General features: G+C 35.2%; 1 protein-coding gene across 1 annotated transcript in view; it reads right to left on the bottom strand.

The window, feature by feature from the left end:
- Positions 1 to 17,942, bottom strand: part of LOC145693319 (clavesin-2-like) — an 84,082-nt gene extending 66,140 nt beyond the window's left edge. Inside the window, exon 1 of the mRNA XM_081769202.1 lies at positions 17,828 to 17,942. The gene's annotated coding sequence lies outside the window, so the exon portion shown is untranslated. The remainder of the gene's footprint in view (positions 1 to 17,827) is intronic.
- Positions 17,943 to 19,382: the final 1,440 nt, after the last annotated feature.

Genomic DNA, 19,382 nt, shown 5'->3' on the forward strand with positions numbered 1-19,382 from the left:
TTTTACCTGATGTGGTACCGTATACTACCCCTTGCCTCTTGCTAAATCTATGTTTTTTCTTTCAATGTGTAAATGTGTGTGTCTGTGGTTGGAATATTATTTTTTTCTTTTTTTAAATCTCAATAACATTGACCTGTGGTTGACTCTACGCTGTTTTAAAATGGAAAACATTAGGATTCAGCTTTGAACGAAACCCAAAGATAGGTCACACTTCTAACAAAAAGGGTCAACATTTCAACATTTTTATATATGACTCTTCTGCGGTATGAATGATTACCTTTTGTAATATTTATTTCTTCAAGGTCTTTGCCATCACTGATTTATTAATTGTGCTTGATGTTACATCATGTTAATCTTCCATTCTACTTCGGCAGTCGTAATAGAAAATTCTGCTTCACTATAACAGTAACAAATACACATGAAGAAGCGTTCTGTTATGTGGACGAAGAAACTCTATTGAACGCTATACGGCATTTAAAATGCTTAGTGTTGCATTCTTGTTACTCCGTCTGAGGTATCTTGTACGTAACTTGGTTCATCTTCGCTATATTTTATCTTCTTTGAATGACTGAGAATATTTCTAATTTGTCCAGCACCAAGAATACTTGACGGCATTTTCCATCAGTTAATTTCCGAGAATGTACCTAGGTATAATAGTTTTTCACGAAATGTATGATAACGAGAGAATCTAGCGTAAAGTTCCTTTCTTTTTCAAAATTAAACGAAAAATAAAAGGCGGGAAAATTATTCTTCTTTTTCACTTAATTTTAAGCAAACGAAGAAAATATAAATTACATATTGAGACAAAGATAAGTAGGAGAATACATTACATATTGATAAAATTCTTATTTTGCAGGTCAGGGCCGCGGTGGCTCAGTGGTAGAGCGTTCACCTCTGGTGCTTGGGGTCCCGGGTTCAAACCCTGCTCCCGCCAAGTGAACATTGTGGTGGACAAACACCGTGTGCGTGGGTTTTCTCGGGGTTCTCCCGTTTCCTCCCACTTTCTTCATTCCACCATTTCATTCATCTCTCATCATCACCGTCTCCTTTAGCCTAACCGGCATAATCGTGGGACGTAAAACTTAAAGATTTCATTTCATTTTATATTTTGCAGGTCACTGAGACTATGTTCTCAAATATCCTATATTCGTTCACCTAGACATCCTTTGCCTCAAAATCCACACTTCTCGTTTTGTAAGACGTAAACATGGCAGACTGAACAAGAAGAGGACGGTAAAATAATGTGTTCTTAGCATGTGAAAGTGAAGGATTGTTTCAACAACCTAAATGATAAAATACTTCATTCAGGGACGTAGCTAGGGAGGGGCACGGGGGGGCACCGGCCCCCCCAAATCTTGGTTTGGCCCCCTCAAATATTTATTTAAAATTATGTTACAAATTGTTTTTATCCGACAATAAATGAAAAAAAAATTATCCATAGTAAACTGAAATTTTTCATACTTCTAAGGTTATTTTTAAAACCCATTTATAGGCTATTTCTTAAACATTAAGTGAACGGTAATGTGAGTTTAAGATCAGTAACTTTGGGGCTGGGAGTCGTCATTTTTAACCCCATAGTGATTCCAGCCTTATAGTCGCCTTGAGGTACCAAGGGCTAAAAATCTATACGAATGCACTTTTTATAACTGACTAACAAGTAAAGGGTCCAAATGGATGAGTTGAGATGCAGGATGAGACTTAGTGCACCTGATAGAGTATGTGAAAATATTTTTATGTGCAAAATTATAGTGGCTGAGCGCCATAAGGAACGGAGGGGGAGGGGGTCAAATTTGGTGGGAGAAGGGTATGTTATGTTATAGAAATATATCAAATAAACTGTTGAATTGTAAAAATAGTGAAAGATAGACAATTCAAACAGTGATACTTTCACATATTGAAAAGAGAAAAATGGGCAAAGTAGATCAGAAACCTCCGCCGCTATTTTGCAATCTGTCATTTTGAAATATGTGATATTTTTTGAAATGGAAAGGTACTCACGTGATATATCAATTAGGGCCAACATGTTTTTAAACAGTCAATTATGAACTTTAGTGATCGTTATCTGTACTTATTTGGAAAATTTAGGACCATCTTTATAGTTATTTACGAAAATTTAGGAGAATGATGACAACATTGTGAACGCGTTCGTCAGAAAATTCTGCAAGGAAAATATATCTGTAATTGGTGGTATTCAAGCATGTCATCTTAAAACAAAACTGTTCTTGATGAAGGAGGCAATGGAAGAGTGTGCTACGCAATTCGAAATAGATTTTCCTGAATATGAATTCGTTATTGTAAAAATTACGTAGTATCTCTTATGGAGAAAGAAATTACAAATATCTCGGACTTGCGAGCTGTTCTGCCCAAGGCAATTTTCTCCCAAATTACGAATTTGCTGGAAATAGCCTTGACGCTACCTGCGTTATCAGCTTCTTGTGAGTGTTCTTTCAGCGTGCATAAAACTCTCAAATCCAGTGGCGTATTTACGATTTTGTTTCGGGACTTTGCTAACTTTAGTCCTGGAAATATTAAAATTCTGCAAGATATGTCATTTACTTTAATATAGTAAATAAAATTTCGTGGGGAAGGCTTAAGCCCAGAGCCCCTAAATACGCCACTGATCAAATAATATCTTCGTTATAAGTCTGGCCAGGACAGAACATCAGCATTAGCCGCACTTGAAATAGAACAAGAGATAGCCTCTAAGCTTGAAGAAGATAAAATTATTGACATAGGCCTATTCAGAAAGTCGTCGCAGATGCGCTACAGTTTGTATCCAGCAGGTAATTTGTAAATGCAATGCGGCACAACATTGTCAGGTGGATGCAAGAACAGCATAAAAAGTGGTGGTGTAACATTAGACCATTATTTTACCAATTACTATTGTATATGTACTTCGTTGATTAGATTTTTTATGCTTACGGACGTTCAAGTATTGTAGGCCTCTTTAATATTCATATGTTTGAGACGCACGGAAGACGTTAACGATTTTGTGAACAATAAAAATGTACTAATATATAAAGGAAGTCAAGAGCTTTAATAAATGCTAAAGTTTGTTAATGGTTATTAAATTTACATAATAGTCAGTTGAAATATTGAAGTTTATTAGTCTAGTATAGGCTATAGTGTTTCTTTAACTATGTAGAATATTACATTTTAACGCAAAAATATGTCTTGAGAGCCTGTGTGTTCAGTTTAGGGAACCTCATGAAAATCATGTCACTTTTTAGGGTAGTTACTGTATTACCTGTTACCTATTACTTGTTACTATATTATTTGTAACTATTTTTATCAAGCTACAAAGTATATAAAGCTACAAGGCAAAAATGTACAGTATATATAAATGTATCAAAAAGTAATTATATGAAGTATTGCGTTTTTTAATGTTCTAGTTGGATGTCCTTGCATAAGTAAACAACACTACTAATACATAGTTTTTAAATTATTGTTTCATTATCGCATTTCGTAGGAGAGGTGCACTTTTCTTTTCTAACCCCCTAAAGAGTAGTTAAAGTTTAACTTCAAACAATTTACTGGTGAGTTCTCCATACGATGTTTTCGTGTTGATTATCCGCGGTTGCCGCGCCACCCGATTCAGCGAATTATCGTGAGTACACAATATAATACACACACACACACACATATATATATATATATATATATATATATATATATATATATATATATATATATATATATGGTTTATTTAATTTGCAAATGTGGCCCCCCCAAACTCAGAATTCTGGCTACGTCCCTGACTTCATTTAAATATTTATGATCAATTCCTCTCGATAATGAGATCTTACAAGTAAAGGCAGGGTCCAAATGGATGAATCGAGTTGAGGAATGAGACATAGTGTGCCTGATAGAGAATGTGAAAATATGTATATGTGCAAAGTTATAGCGGCTGAGCGCCATAAGAAACGGAAGGGGAGGAATTCAAAGTCGATGGGAGAAGGGCTATGCTATGTTATAGAAATATATCAAATAAACTGTTGAATCGTAAAAATAGTGAAAGATTGACTATACAAACGGTGGTAGTTTCACATATTGGTGAAAGAAGACTGGACAGAGTAGATCACGAACCTCCACCGCCATTTTGAAATCTGTGATATTTTTTTAAAATTGAAAAGTAGCCATATAACACATGTGTTAAGACTGTGTTTTGATCAGGAATGCAATGCTACTGTCTATTTTGTAATATCACTAACCGCTAATGAATTATGGCCTGTTTTATCCCTTTAGATACCGTCATAACACATGCTCGAAATGCAACAGGATAGACACTCGAGAAAGCCACCTCAACCGATAACTTATATTCCGTTAAAACTTCTTTGCTGTATTCAACTACAGTAGTTCACTTTTCATCCCGATATATGACATGCTATGCTCGTCCCAATAGTCTGGAGGAAAAACCCTACTTTTGGACCAAACCAAAAATTTCAGTATGTCTAATGTTTTTCAGCGGTTTTTAGCTGATTTGAGGGTGCTGAATCTGAATCTGCCGGGTGTACAAATGTACACCTTGAGCATTTTGAGTAATTCAAGATGGCGGGCAATATGGCGGCTGTAAAAGTGACAGGAATGTTTTTGTATATTTTATCAAGATGGGTATCAAATTATATGTTTTTTTTGGGTTGCAGATTCCAATAATAAAGCAAAAATGTTATGAAATAGATACAAATCGAGATATTCAATATGGTGCCCAATATGGCGGCTGCAAAAGAAGTTTATGTTGTCATTTCTGAACCCTATTTTTGAAAAAAATATTTACTGACATGAGTAATAATAAATCATAAAATCTTAATTTTGATGAGTGAGTTGCGGCTGTTCTTCTGAAAACATGTGTAAAGGACGTTGTGGCTGTGTGGCAAATCATAATAGCTGCACTGACTTCTGCAATTGTGAAGCCTCTAAACGATTCCAGAATATCTTCACATGTCAAAATACTAGGAGTCTAGATGACGAAAACATAGATACTTCTTCTGACGAAGACTGACAAGTGACTGATCTGTGATATTTATTATTTTGTTGCGGAGTAACATAGAAACATCGGCATTTTGTATTGTAAATGTACATATTTCGCATTAATGTGGCCAGCAACATAATTCTTGATTAAGAAAACGTCTAGGAAAAAAATACAAGAAAATCTTCAAACCTAAGCTTGTGTTGTTTGTTTTCTTTTGCACACAGAAAGGAATGGTTTTGTAAATAAATACAGAGAAGCCCAAAATGTGGAAAAAATGTTCTGGAGCGCAAACAAGGTGAGTTGCGGTGACGGAGAAAGCATCAACACTCAATCCAAAATTTCAGTGTATCAGATATTGTTCTAAGTATGCACCTAGCTCGAGGGTCGCGAATCTGAATATTTCATATTGAATATATTGATTTCTATCAATTTCATAAGGTTTTTGAAGTAACTATTGAAATCTGCAACCCAAAAAACATATAATTCGATACCCATGTCGATACAATACTCCAAAAATATTCTTGTCAATTTTACGGCCGCTATATTGAATACCTCGATTTGTATCAATTTCATAACATTTTTGACATTATTATTGGAATCTGCAACCCAAAAACATATAATTTGATACCCATCTTGATAAAATATACAAAAATATTCCTATCAATTTTACAGCCGCCATCTTGAATTACTCGAAACGCTCATGGTGTACATTTGTACACCCGGTAGATTCACATTCAGCACCCTCAAATTATGTAAAAGCCACCGAGAAACATTAGACATACTGAAATTTTTAGTTTCGATGAATTTCCTCCAGACTACAAGTTGCTATTGCTTATGAAGGTGGACAAAGAAAGTTGAATGAAAAATATAGCAAGTGGTGAAAAAAAAGTGGTTTACGTACAGCGCGTACTTATTGTATTCCAATCTATTAGATTTTATTGTATTATGGTCTACATTACAGTGAAACCTCTCTAAAGCGGACAGCCGTGGGGAATCAAAAATTGTCCGCTATAGAGAGATGTCCGCCTTCAAGAGGTTTCAGTATTTTGTTATGTAAATTAGTGAGCAAGGCAATATACAATTAGAAAAAAATATTTTTGCATGAATCACGTATTTACGAATATTACATGCATTATCCTTTGTCGTCCAATACTTTATGTTCGAGGCACAACATGGAAATAACATGTTATAGTTCTCTGCACTTTACACTTATCAGTATTTCCTTCGTTTTCAGTATGGCGCTTTAATTTGTGAGCTAATTGCAGTCCTGAAGTGTCCTTTTTGAGATAATATATATACCTGAGGGCAAAAAATACTAAATTTGTCTTCTGGTTGGTTAGGGATTCCAACGGGACAGTAGCATAACGTGTCATCCCTAACGGCGGGCAACTGTCAATCACTTTTGTGCCTAAAATAGCTTGGGTGGGAGCGAAATGCAAGCAAAGGACATAAGAGTGTTGTTGAACAGAGACGCTTCATCTGGGTTGCTGAGCAGACAGTTGAGGAGGCAAAATATTTTCACAATGCTTCCTTGGTGACACATGTATGAATTACTAAAAATGTATTTTTACTACACTTTTCAACTTATTTGTTAGAGAAAGTGTCCGTAATACGGAGGTAAATAATACCTATAAAAGACAGAAAAGACTGTCCGTGTCCGTACTAGAGAGTGTCCCCTTTAGAGAGGTTTGCCAATATGTTTTTTTCTTATTACAGACTTTGGGGATTACAAAATATGTCCGTTAAGGGAGGTGTCCGCTTTATAGAGGTGTCCGTTAGTAGAGGTTTCACTGTAGTATGCCATTTAACAAAAGGTAGCAATATAAATTCCACATTGTTGTCGACGGAGAAAAGAAAAGAAAGAAAAACGGAAGAGGTTCTTCCAGATCGGAACACTTCTCTCCGGCACTATATGAAGCAAATTAGAAGTAATGTCGTAAATAATAATAATGTAATAATATACGACTCGGATATCGAATTTCACTGTTATTTTTCTTGTATATATATATATATATATATATATATATATATATATATATATATATATATATATATATATATATATATATATATAACTTACATGTGTTTTCGTGATAATCCAAACTTTCGACATATGTCTACGAGTATCAGTGTCCTAGCTTTTCGTTAATAACTATAAATATGATCCTAAATCTTCAAATAAGTACAGATAACGATAAATAAAGTTCATAATAGACTTTTTGAGAACATGATGGCCCTAATTGATATAACACATGACTATTTTTCCATTTCAAAAAATATCACAGATTTCAAAATGGCGGATTTCAAGATGACAGCGGAGGTTCGTGATCTACTCTGTCCAGTTTTCTTTCGTCAATATGTGAAACTACCACTGTTTGTATTGTCTATCTTTCACTATTTTTACGATTCAACAGTTTATTTGATGTATTTCTATAACAACATAGCCCTTCTCCCACCAACTTTGACCTCCTCCCCCTCCGTTTCTTATGGCGCTCAGCCGCTATAACTTTGCACATACACATATTTTCACATCCTCTTATCAGGCGCACTATGTCTCATCCCTCAACTCGATTCATCCATTTGGAATCTTTACTTCCACAAAAACCACAAACTCTAGAAACCGTCATATCAATGTGTGGCATTTTTGCTGGCCGATTTCAAGTTTTCTGTAGGTTTGCCAGTTCTCATTCAAATTTTCAAAAAAGTGCCGTTATTTTTTTAATTCTACGTTTCGGGAGTCATTTTGGGCTACCATGATTAACATTGTCGCTAGAGCATCGCTAGGGTTCATATCCTTGTGCTACGCAACCAGCAGAAGAGCTATATATAACGGGTTGACGAACATTTCAGGTGCTTTGCTTTAATCTGAATTGCAAAACACAAAATATTAGTAATTTGAAAGTCTTGTAGAGATCCAATGAGGGGTACTCGGATATGAATTTATAAGAAAGTTTTTTTTTTTCTTTAAAAAAATTATTTATCATGTATCCAAGTTTGCTACAAACTCATTCTAACCTTTTTATATTTAGGCCTATAAATGCTACGTTTATATGGTTGTCTATAGCAATTCACCACTTTCGTGAGTTGTTCAGTTCTTCACTTGTCTCTGTAATATGACATGTACAGTACAGACAGAGTGAGAAAGTGGGAAGAAAATTAATGCTGTCAGACTAATCTTTCTAGAACTTCGTAGAAACTATTGATTTGACGGTTGGTTGAGGTTTGATTTGGGGTTTAGCGTCCCTTTCAACACTGAGGCTATATGAGACGTGGGCCTACAGCTGAACGTGGGATGTGAAACACATGAGTCGCACTGGAAACGAATCTTGGTCTCCCACCTCAAAGATGCTTACGCTAACCATATAACCACTAGGGAGCTCGACTTCGTCTTTGAATGGAATCCTTTTGGACAGTGAACAAACGCGTACTCTTTTGTTTCTTTTATGAATTGAGCTTGATATCTTCTTTTCCTGGCTACGAATATTCGTTCTTTTGTTTTCGTTGTTTTATGATCCTGAAAAGAATATATATATATAAGAGGGTCATGACCTTGATTATGCATAATATATAACTGATCAACAAAGGACCGACTCAATGTTGCTCTACTTTATCAAAATATTCGAATAATGTATATAAGTATAATAAGATCTTTAAATAACTGTCCCAGAGTTTCTTTCACTTTGATTACATTTACATTTCAATAATTTTAGAATGGACAAACATATTTGAGAGAGTTCTTCTTAGAGATTCAACTGCCCGTTCATAGAGAAGTAGTACACCTGCTGTCTTTCTTGTGCGTGAGCTCAGGTTCCATTCCAGGCAATGGAATGTGCCTCGAATATAAAACTAATTTATAGCCCACATTAAACAATAAACTCCGTCACATTTCGCCTAGGTACTGCAGATGAACATTAGACTCGAATCGATCAAGATATTTCGGTAATCACATAAGAACGTTCAATTAGCTTTCGAAAGCTAATAAACTATAATTACTATATCTAATGATGGTGTTATAAACAATAATTCTCAGTAGAACTTACGAATATTGTTTGTTTGTTTACATATTTTGTATTTACATTATTGTGCTACAGCAAACGCATGAAAATCTTATGCTGGGACCCTCAATATTAAATGTACACTGTTCTCGTTCAGTGCTTCCACAAGGAATAAAATTTGGGACCACACCCATCGAAAGCTTGCACTGTTATCTCTATGCTACAGAGGGATACTCTCTTGTTTCAATTCTTTGAGAACTAATTCTTGTAAATTTAAATAACACCAATGTTGAAATTATGATCTTTTTTGAGCGCTATAGGATGCATTACTCGGTATATGAATCCAGATTCTCACGAATAACATGTGTATTCATGGAAATAGTTTGCATAAGTTTTGTTACAAATGTATACCTTAAATTAGCTCTAACAATGATCTATGCCAAACTATTAGTTTTTTTTTTCTTTCTTACCGGCAGTATGTCTAGAAAACATCCCTTACATTTAACAACATATAGCAGTAGTTAGGATTAAAAGTAAGAAATCAGGCGAACTGTTTCAGCACGGTCACTGATTCTTACTTTCAGTTTATTTACACTTCCGGAATTGGTGAAGACTAATTATTATCGGCTCGAAGTTTGACCATTAACACCGAGCCCTGATCGCTGCTTTAAGTGTCAACATTTCGGACAAACTGGCACGTCGTGTAATGCTAAGTCTGCTATTTATGCGAATTGTCCCTCTATTCGCATGGTACGAAGTCCCACACAACGTCTAAGCCCTATTATATTAATTGTAAGGGTAATTATTCAGTTTGATCTAGGGATTGTTCAGTCTTTCAACGGATCAAGTGTATCAGAGAATTTATGGTTTTAGGAAAGATATCCGCTAAATATTCTACGAGTTAATTCAAAGAAGGAATCGTAACCTCGCTTCCTGTTTCGTTTGCTTCTGTTGCAGCTAGCTATTTCTCCAAAAATATGTGACGACAGACATTTAATGTTTCCATCCCATCTGAACTTTCTAATCTAAGAGTCCTGAATCGAGAACCCCACTCGATGCTTTATTTAACGAGCCTCCAAAAACAACATGTGATGTTAGTAATGGTGGCCTCAAAGTAATGCCGCCTCATTGTCCCTCGCCATGCATTGCTAGCTTCAAATTAAATCAGCACATGAATTGTTGTCTTAACGATTCTGTTCTCTCACAAAGGAAGCCGAAATTTCCATCAATTTGGGAGCCACCTTCGATTTCAATGAAATCATATATGGTGGAGGACAAATTGATGGATACTGAGTAGACAATTCGCTCTGATATCCGAAGTGAGGTTTGTCTTATCACATATCTTCCCAAATTATTTTTTCCTTGTTTTCTTTCTTTTTCACTTTACTTTGCCTATTTAGAGTCCGAGTAATATCAAGAAAATGACAATTTATTTTTCTGGCCGTTTACTTATGTGCAGTAGATCGCCACGAAAGTGGAGCAATAGGCACCGGACGATAGGTGACATGAAAAGTACCAGTATAGGCTAGATGCACTGTACTTACAAGTGAAGAAAAGGAGCGAATATGAACGTTTTGTTTTATTTAGCACTTTATGCCTTATATTTTATAAACTGGAGTAAACAAATATTAATAACATATAATTAAGAGAAAAACGTATATAGGTGAGCTGTTTTTCTATCTTTTAGTACTTCAACTTTGATCAGTTTCGTTTTCTCATTATATTAAGTCCTTTCATGTTCAAAAACAATATATATCTTGTACGAATATTAGGGGCGTATAGCTTTATATTGTTTGTTTCTTCCCACTTGCGACAGTCCTATTAGCGACAGGAACTGTTAACTGTCCTATGAGCGACCGATTCGATCTGTTAACTGCCCTATGAGTCACCGATTCGTTCATACTAAGATAATGGAAGAATATAAAGTTCTCTCTTCTTTAACTTGTTTCATGCTAATGTGATTTAGAACCTAACAAAATGTACTATGAAAAATTTCGCTCTACTTGAATTTAATACGTGAGAATGCTCTCATTACATTAACAATCTTTTATACGTTTTTCCTAATACTATATTTTTTGAATTAATTTGTATGAATACATTGACTATATCAAGAGGAAAACTAACTAAATATTTAGAGTAGCTCCGCCTTTGTCTATGATTCTAATATAATTAAAAATTTCATGTTAAAATTATACGAAGCATAAGTTTAGATTGAATATGTTTATGGCATAAGAAATAAATCAGAAAGAGGTAGGAGCGCCCGAAGAAAATTTTCTAGGGAAGGGCATCTCCATGGTTGCTGTATCACGTCTTGTATATCTGATACTTAATACATGTGGTTTGCTATATTACGTATACATTTTTGTGAGCCAGGGGGGCAACCCTGCCTTCCCATCGGGTGCCCATGGAAAGAGGGTGTTCACCACTTGAGGATATCAAAGAAATCTAGAAACACGGTGTATTCGAAGAAATTATTACACAAGTTACAAATCTGTCGCAGGACTTAAATCTCTCGCAGTTCGTCTAGTTATATGGTACTATTTCAGATTGCTACACGACAAGCTTTTATGTATAAGTCAAAATAAGGGAGGAAGGCAAATTAAGCAATTAGTTTACGTTTTAGTAGCTTACAATAGGGAAGAAGGTAGTTTAAAGAGTTTGTTTACCTTTTGGACTGTTTAGAGTGAACTGCATTGTAATTCGTGGGATTGGTTGAGAATAGCCAATCAGATGTAAGGGATATTAAAAGCTGTCTTTTGTCATTGACATTTTTTAAAATTTTATTCACGGCGAAACTGTTACACGTTTAAGTTTTTCAAAATAAAATATATTACTGGGCTTAGTGAGTAATTAGATTTGAATCAAATTAAGTACAGAAAACAAAGCTTTTGAAGAAAGGGGGATATTACAACTGCATTTTCAATAATTACATAGGAATATACCTTTCATGGAAATATCCCTGTTGTCTCGTTAAGTTATTTGATATGTTTTATGTCAAATCTAACTCAAAATAAAAATAAGTTTTATTTGCACTCACAGTAGAGGAAAAATATATTTGACGAACAGTATCACTGGCACGTACATATTTCATACCAAGGTTGTTCGGGTGCTAATAACGCCAGAGGCAAACATACTTTACGAGATGGAATCATATCATCTTCCATCATCTAAATGTAAATGAATCGGTCGCTCATAGGACAGATAACAGTTCCTGTCGCTAAGGACTGTCGCTTCTGGGACTAATTCATATTGTTAAGTGATATAAAACCCAGACGCTTCAATAATGGGGCAGTAGGAACTGTAGGCTTGGTGGGAGTACAATGTGCATAAGTGGTTGGTTTGCATAACATTATCTGATTCTTGCAGTTTGGATGTAAATAGACAACGATATTTACAATATTTGCTTCTTGCATCTACATTACCCACGTTTGAGATAACTTTAAACACACACACACACAAATAAAATATCAAACAATATTCTGTATCAATCAACGCAATATCGTTTTCTATTTACATTCAAATTGCAAGAATCAGGTAAAGTCATGCAAACCAACAACTTCTGCAGATTTAACTCCTACCACGCCTACAGTTTCCACTGCCCAATTATTGGGGCGTCTGAATTTTATGTCAGTTAACAATATAAAGCTACAGTATTCGTACAAGTTATATATTGTTTTTGAATATGAAAGGACTTAATATAATGAGCAAATGAAATTGATCAAAGTTAAAATACTAAAAGGTAGGAAAAAACAACTCAACTTTTCCAACTTGACGTTTTGTTGAGTTTCCACCAAATTCACTCCTTTCCGTAAGCACTTAGTAAGCAAATTGCAAGCTGAAATTGCAGGTCTAGTGTTGCTAGATACCAAAGTCATCTGTTCATAAAAATTATTTTTAAATAACATAGCGCGTAAAAGAAAACAGAAAAAGTAGACCGTCCCATTTTTGGGGCAATGGGAAGATATGGGTTGAACATTAATCTTTCAAATATGACACTTTTCCAATGGAAGAGTAAGGGCTTCAGTAGTCGTTTAGAGGAATTGAAATAATTTATCTTTGACCACTCACCGGTAATTGTGTTAGCAGATAGCTGATTTTCAGCCTTGACAGTAATCTGTTTTATGTGGTTACACATGTGATGAGCTCACCGATTGTCGAACCTTTGAAGGCGTAACCATCACTGGACTTCCTTACTTTCATTCTTAGTATATTAACTTTAATTCCCAATTTTATGCTATTGCGGTGCGATTTTCCGTCCTTCGACAGACCACAATCTTTTCGTTATATATTCCTTGTGCTATGGGTTTGAAGAACCATTTGGTTTCTGTCCTGACTAGAGATGCAAGGGCTCGAAAAAAAAACGGCTTTTTTGGGAAAAAACTCGGTTTTTTCTGCTTCGCTTTTTTGCTTGGGAAATTTTGGACTTTTTTCAAAATTCTGCTTTAAATTGATAAAGCAGTCTTTGTTTCGCTTCTCTATAACACAAAAAGTCATTTAATTAGTGGTTGATGCTGATAATAATATAAAACCTCGAAAATAAACCATGGATTTCGAAAAGATATTTCAAACAATTTTACTTCAACATATTTACATTATGAATTCCAAAGGATTAACCAATGTATATAATAAGAATTTCTTAACTTCTTATATACAAAAGTAAGCAGGGTTGGCGAGAACCATGGTTGTTTTTGAAAATGCCAAAAAATCGTTTTTGGAGGAGGTTTAAACCAGGTTTTTTTTTATTTAGATACTTTGCTTTATATATTTATATTACATATTCACAGAAATAAGTTTGTTTCGCCTTGATGTTATTATGCAACAATGGAGTTATGCTGGAAGAGGTCCCATAAGCTTAAAGAAGTCCGGCCAGTAAATTTCTTAAATTAAGAAACTCCCGCCCTAGCCATCGGGAAAATCCCGTCATTGCTTTAAATGTAAAACAATAACAGGAAAATCCTCTTATTGCTTTGGATGTAAAATTTAGAGGTCAACGTATCATAATCAGTACGCTAAAACTGAGGCATTAAATTACAAATTTAGTATGTAGATATCATAGAAAGTCCAATCCAACCTAATGTTGGAAGATACATAGGCAATCGACAAATTTTACCAATTTCTATCAATATATTTAAGCAACCTTGGGTTCTATATAAAACAACATACATTCAAGCATGCAGAAATATACAATTTGGTTTCGTTTCGTATGTTTAGGCTTAACTACCTTACGTAATAAAGAGGTTATCAAGGAGAAGACTTTCGCTTAAAGTGACATCCGAACTGCTACTTGGTTTACGCATGAAAAAAGGGTTATGGTTCGATCGAGAATTGAACATGGGACACCTTGATTAAAAGGTGAAAAGGAAATAAAACTAATGCAAATGGTTTGATATGTGGAAACGTGACCATGAAGTTCATACGGTTCGCATTTTTCGTTCTTTTTATTTTTTGGTTTAAACCAGTTCCTAAAAGTAAACACTTCTTTAAAAAGTACACAACTAACTATCGGTAGCAAAATTGTACGTAGTATTTTTACTTCAAAATAATCCATACCCTCTTTTTGAAACAAAATAAAATTAAAATAAAACATAAGAGAAATACTTAGATTTATTTATGATACACTTAAAGGCTGCACATCTAGAGCTTTTGGTTCTGTATATTCTCGAAATTCTACAATTAAGTTTTACATAATCATCATCACGGTTTACCCAATCGTCAAGTTTTCTGAATTTTTAACAAGATGGATTCAACATAACATTACGGAACTCTCCCCCAAAAAGGACTACGGAATACGCACAACAAATATGACTGAGTGGTTAGCTTTTGCGCTTCTATCGGGAAGTCCGGGATTTAACCCAGCATACGACCATTCTGACAAAGCCTTTCTTCATTCCATCTGTGAATGTAGAAATAGTGCATGTACTGTGAGTTGGCCGACTTCCTTTTTTATTGTTTTTAAATCGTTATTATTACTAATTACCAGAAGTGATGGTTTTGCGAAGGTTAGGGGGGCGGTCTTTCGGACTGAAGCCTGTCCCCCAAAGTTACGGAATGTCTAAAACAAACGAAATATCTATTAGTTATGCCTTTACTTATGAACTTTAAGCTCCCGTCAAATGAAAAGTACGAATGTTTAGAAAAACTAAACATTACTACGAAAAACCCCTCCCAAAATACTTTTCTAAATCCGTCACTGACTCTCAGTATAAAATAATCTTCAAGGTTGTATCCGGAAGATTATTGCTAAACATATAAACGAAACGAAATATTAGTTATGCCTGTACTCATAAACTTCAAGCACTTCTCAAATAACATTAGGACTCTCTAGAAAACGAAACAATCAGAGAAACCCCTCCCAAAGTACTTTTCTAAATCTGCTACTGATTATTTGTATAAATTGGTATTCAAGATTGTATTCGGAAAATTATACAGTACTGTAACGGTTGCACATCTACAGTATAACAAAAATGTGGAAGTACGGTTTGACGGATATATTGAAAAACGTACGCTTTGACGGACATACGGTGTATAGAAAAACGTAAGTTTAACTTTTGCGCTAGAAGTTAGAGTACTAAGCTCTTAGAAATGAAACACGGATGACAAACTAAAATGATTAGAGAAGAAAAAAGTCGATAACTCAAAAGTTAAAATAAAGTTAAATAGCCTCTAAAATTGCCCTCAAATACAACATTCTTCATGTTAGCTTTAATTCGTAAAACATGAGCTCCATCCATCTTGATGGTGAATTTCAGAGCGAAATATGGCATTTAGGTCATTAAATTCTTATCTAACTATAGAATATACTATAAGAAAGCTATTTAGATAGAAAAATCATGAAAATGAAAAAAAAGCAAAAATTTCCAAAATTCTCGTTTTTTCTCTCTCTCTTTTTATGTGAAAAAAACCATCGATTCAAAAAAGCCGGCTTTTTTGCATCTCAAGTCCTGACGCCTAATTGCCTATTTTTGCACTATATAGGCCCACAGATGTTCAATTGAGTTGAACTCTCGGGATAGAGGGGGAACACTCTACACAAATTAGCTCCAGATGTTCACTTAGAAACTCTCGTGTTTGACGAGTACTGTGAACAGCACTGTCGTCCCGCATACGTTCGGGGAAGTTTCTTTCTAAGGAAGGCAACAACGTATTTTCGAGGATATTAACGTAAATACTGCTGTTCATTCTTCTAGGCACTGCAACCAAATTGGCACACCAGCAACCCTCATATATATCTAGAAGTGTGCTTATACTCGTCCTGAACAAGAAGTTCTGATAATATTTTGTTCGAAACACCTGATTCCGTGTGTTCCGTTCAACATAATTTTGCCTTGCTGGTTAGACTTTAAAACCTGACCAGACGACTAAGTCCCAATATGATTGAGATTGGGCTATGTTCTTCTATACCTATCTCATTCGTCAAGTTTTGTGAGTTTCCGTGAGGAGAGTCTTCGTAGCGGATCTTGAACAGTTTAGAAGCCTCCGACAATATTTTCTTTATTGATTCATGAGAACAATTAGACTGTATTCCCTGGTTTTGTCCAAAAGGATGGTCGTGTGACGTAGAGCTCTGTTTCTTACTTCTGTAACTAATCCTTTATCTTGAGCGGCAGTTGTCACTTTAGACCTCCCACTACTTGACAGAGACGTGAATCGTTCAACCCCTTCTTCATGTCGCAGCCAAGAATCAATCTTGACTGTTTCCACTGTTTTCTTATCGTAGCCCTCCTAGCGATCTGAGGAACAGTTTGTTGCATTGTTGCTTGGCCTACGATTTTTCCTCGCAGAGCAACAGACAGTTCTCCACAACCATTAGAGTCTGTTGACAGTTTGCTAGACATTTATGTCGTGACTCGTATCAGAAATGTCAGTAAAGCGTATCTTTCTGTTTCTACTGCGCATACACCAGTGAATTTCTATGAAAGACCGTAAATAATCCTGATACTGCATATAATATTTATGAACGAATATGTAACAGAACCTATATCAATAACATATAATTCGTCTAAATAATGAATACCGTAAACAAAACATTTTAATAGACATATTCCATCAGAGCGAAATAGGCTTAAACTTCAGACAATACAAAATACATTCCATCCTGTAACAAGAGGGGCTACTGGAAACACATTTGTTGGAATTGCAAGCTGTCGCCCTAGCCCATGATCTAAGACATTCGGCTGTAGACCGTGAGACCTAATTAAAGGTTAGTTCGAGTCCCACTAGAGTATAATGACCGACCTCTTGCGCAATGAACGTTTCCCATTATCCCACTTGTGACATGTTTTTACAGGTATTACGCATAAACTTTGAGGATTTTCCATTAGAACGAGCAATTAGTACATACCAATTAGTACATACACTCCGACCTCTTGCGCAATGAACGTTTCCCATTATCCTACTTGTGACATGTTTTTACATGTATTACGCATAAACTTTGAGGATTTTACATTAGAACGAGCAATTAGTACATATTTTATCTAAGTATGGCCCAATCTATATTTTGTAAGGTACTGTCTCTAAAGACCGACGATCGTCCATCCTTCCCACGAAAAGGCAGAGTAGTAGACACTACTTCAAACATGTGACCAACATGTGGTTTTGCTAGATAATTTTTTGCCGAACGCCTCCTGGAACTAAGAGGACAATCTGAGTTGTTCTTCAAATATTCTTGCGCCGACAATGGAGATGTTTATAGACTCTACTCGCTAGGGAATTCTCTCCATCAATAGTTATAACTGAGAAATAAGCTACAGTCCATCGCATTAATAGGATTTTGCATAAATCTTACAAAAGCAAACAACAACTCAAACTCACTGCCAGAAGACAAATAAAACCAAACTAAAAGCCGAGTTAGGTTAAAACTCACCTCACAAGTTGTCCGGACTTCTTATGGTACGTATTCCCTATATTAGAGTCAGTTGATATCAAGTAAGCACCTAACCATATCTGCAAGAATAAAATTGAGAAATGGAAGGTAAATTATTATCAATGAAACAAATAAACGTAGGATAAAATCAGCATCATAATATAGTTTTGATCTTTGTATTCAGGTTCATTACGAACTATTTCATCATGTGACCTTAAGCAAGCCTCGCTTCGACGCTGTTTCTTTTGTATGTGAAGAATAGCCACCATACAGGATGTTCATTGTGTTTTATACTCCAAGTGTTAACAATAAAACAGTTAAATGGTAATGTTTGTGAAAATAACATAGCATACATGAATTAGAAATAGGGATTGCATTGACTTGGTTCTATTGTATAAAAGGCTACAGGAAACACACAATGTTAAGATTGATCAAAATGTAAGAAGATTAGTCAGAAAGAAAGCAATGCTGACAAAGGTTGACATATACAGAACATTGTAGGTCTATATGGCAGCTGTTGATATTCTCGGTTCGTAGTTAGGAATTCTTTGGCTCAAATCTTGGGGCCGATCACATGGATTAGGAAATAGAAAATAAAAAAATTAATGCCCTTTATGCTGAAAGGAACACGTGTGTCAATAAATGGAGATGGAAGATTGATTATATAGCACGTTTAGTGCACAAGGGGATCGAGTCCTCTTTGTCATTTTGGACATATTTCCTCTTTAAGATCTCTATCTTAACCTCTTTTCAGAGCTTAGAAGTTGAAAAACAATGTTAATTTTTCCATGTACTTAAAGATAATGTCTCTTTTCCTTATATCTTTGGTAATTGGACCTGATTCCCTTAAGCTCTGAACTGAGAGCTCTGAGAAAGTCCATGACCACATTGTTGTTGCCTACAAATTCATGTGATCTTGGATCGAACCAAATACTTTGAGCGCTTCAACACTGACCTATTTACTCCCTTAACCATCCTGGCTGAATTTTCTTTAATACTAGTAGTATTCGGTAAATACTGGCTTGGTACTCCAGTCGTACTCTTTTATTAGCTCTGCTATGTGTTGCAAAAATTGGTGTTCATACTCTTATGTTATATAGGAGCCATAACAGAGAACGAGTACACCGGTTTATTGTCTGTTATGTTAGTAGTCTTTGCTATGTTACATAGGGTTTGCGAAAAGTAGTTATATGCTCTGCAATGTTATATAGGGGTCGAAAATAAGGGTCATAAAAGAGAATGCGTACACCCTCATACTCTTTTTTAGAATTGAAAAAGGGGTCATAAAAGACTACAAAAAGTTACTAGATCTGGTTCCAAAAATCACTAAAAATTTGATAAAAATGGCCCAGATCGATAACTTCTACACTACTTTCTTAGAATTACGTAGTTTTACATACAAAATGTTGTGTTCTATATTTCACAGCTCATTCTTTTCATTGATGATATGATGTCTTCTTTTAATTTTGCTTTCAGTCGCGTAAGTCCGGGCTGATTGGCTTGTAAAAGATAGAACAGGAACTTTCCAGATGATATTTTCAAAAGGTATCCAACA

The sequence above is a fragment of the Thermobia domestica genome, chromosome 8, assembly GCF_964235325.1.
Source record: "Thermobia domestica chromosome 8, izTheDome1.hap1.1, whole genome shotgun sequence".
NCBI classification, from domain to species: Eukaryota; Metazoa; Arthropoda; class Insecta; order Zygentoma; family Lepismatidae; genus Thermobia; species Thermobia domestica.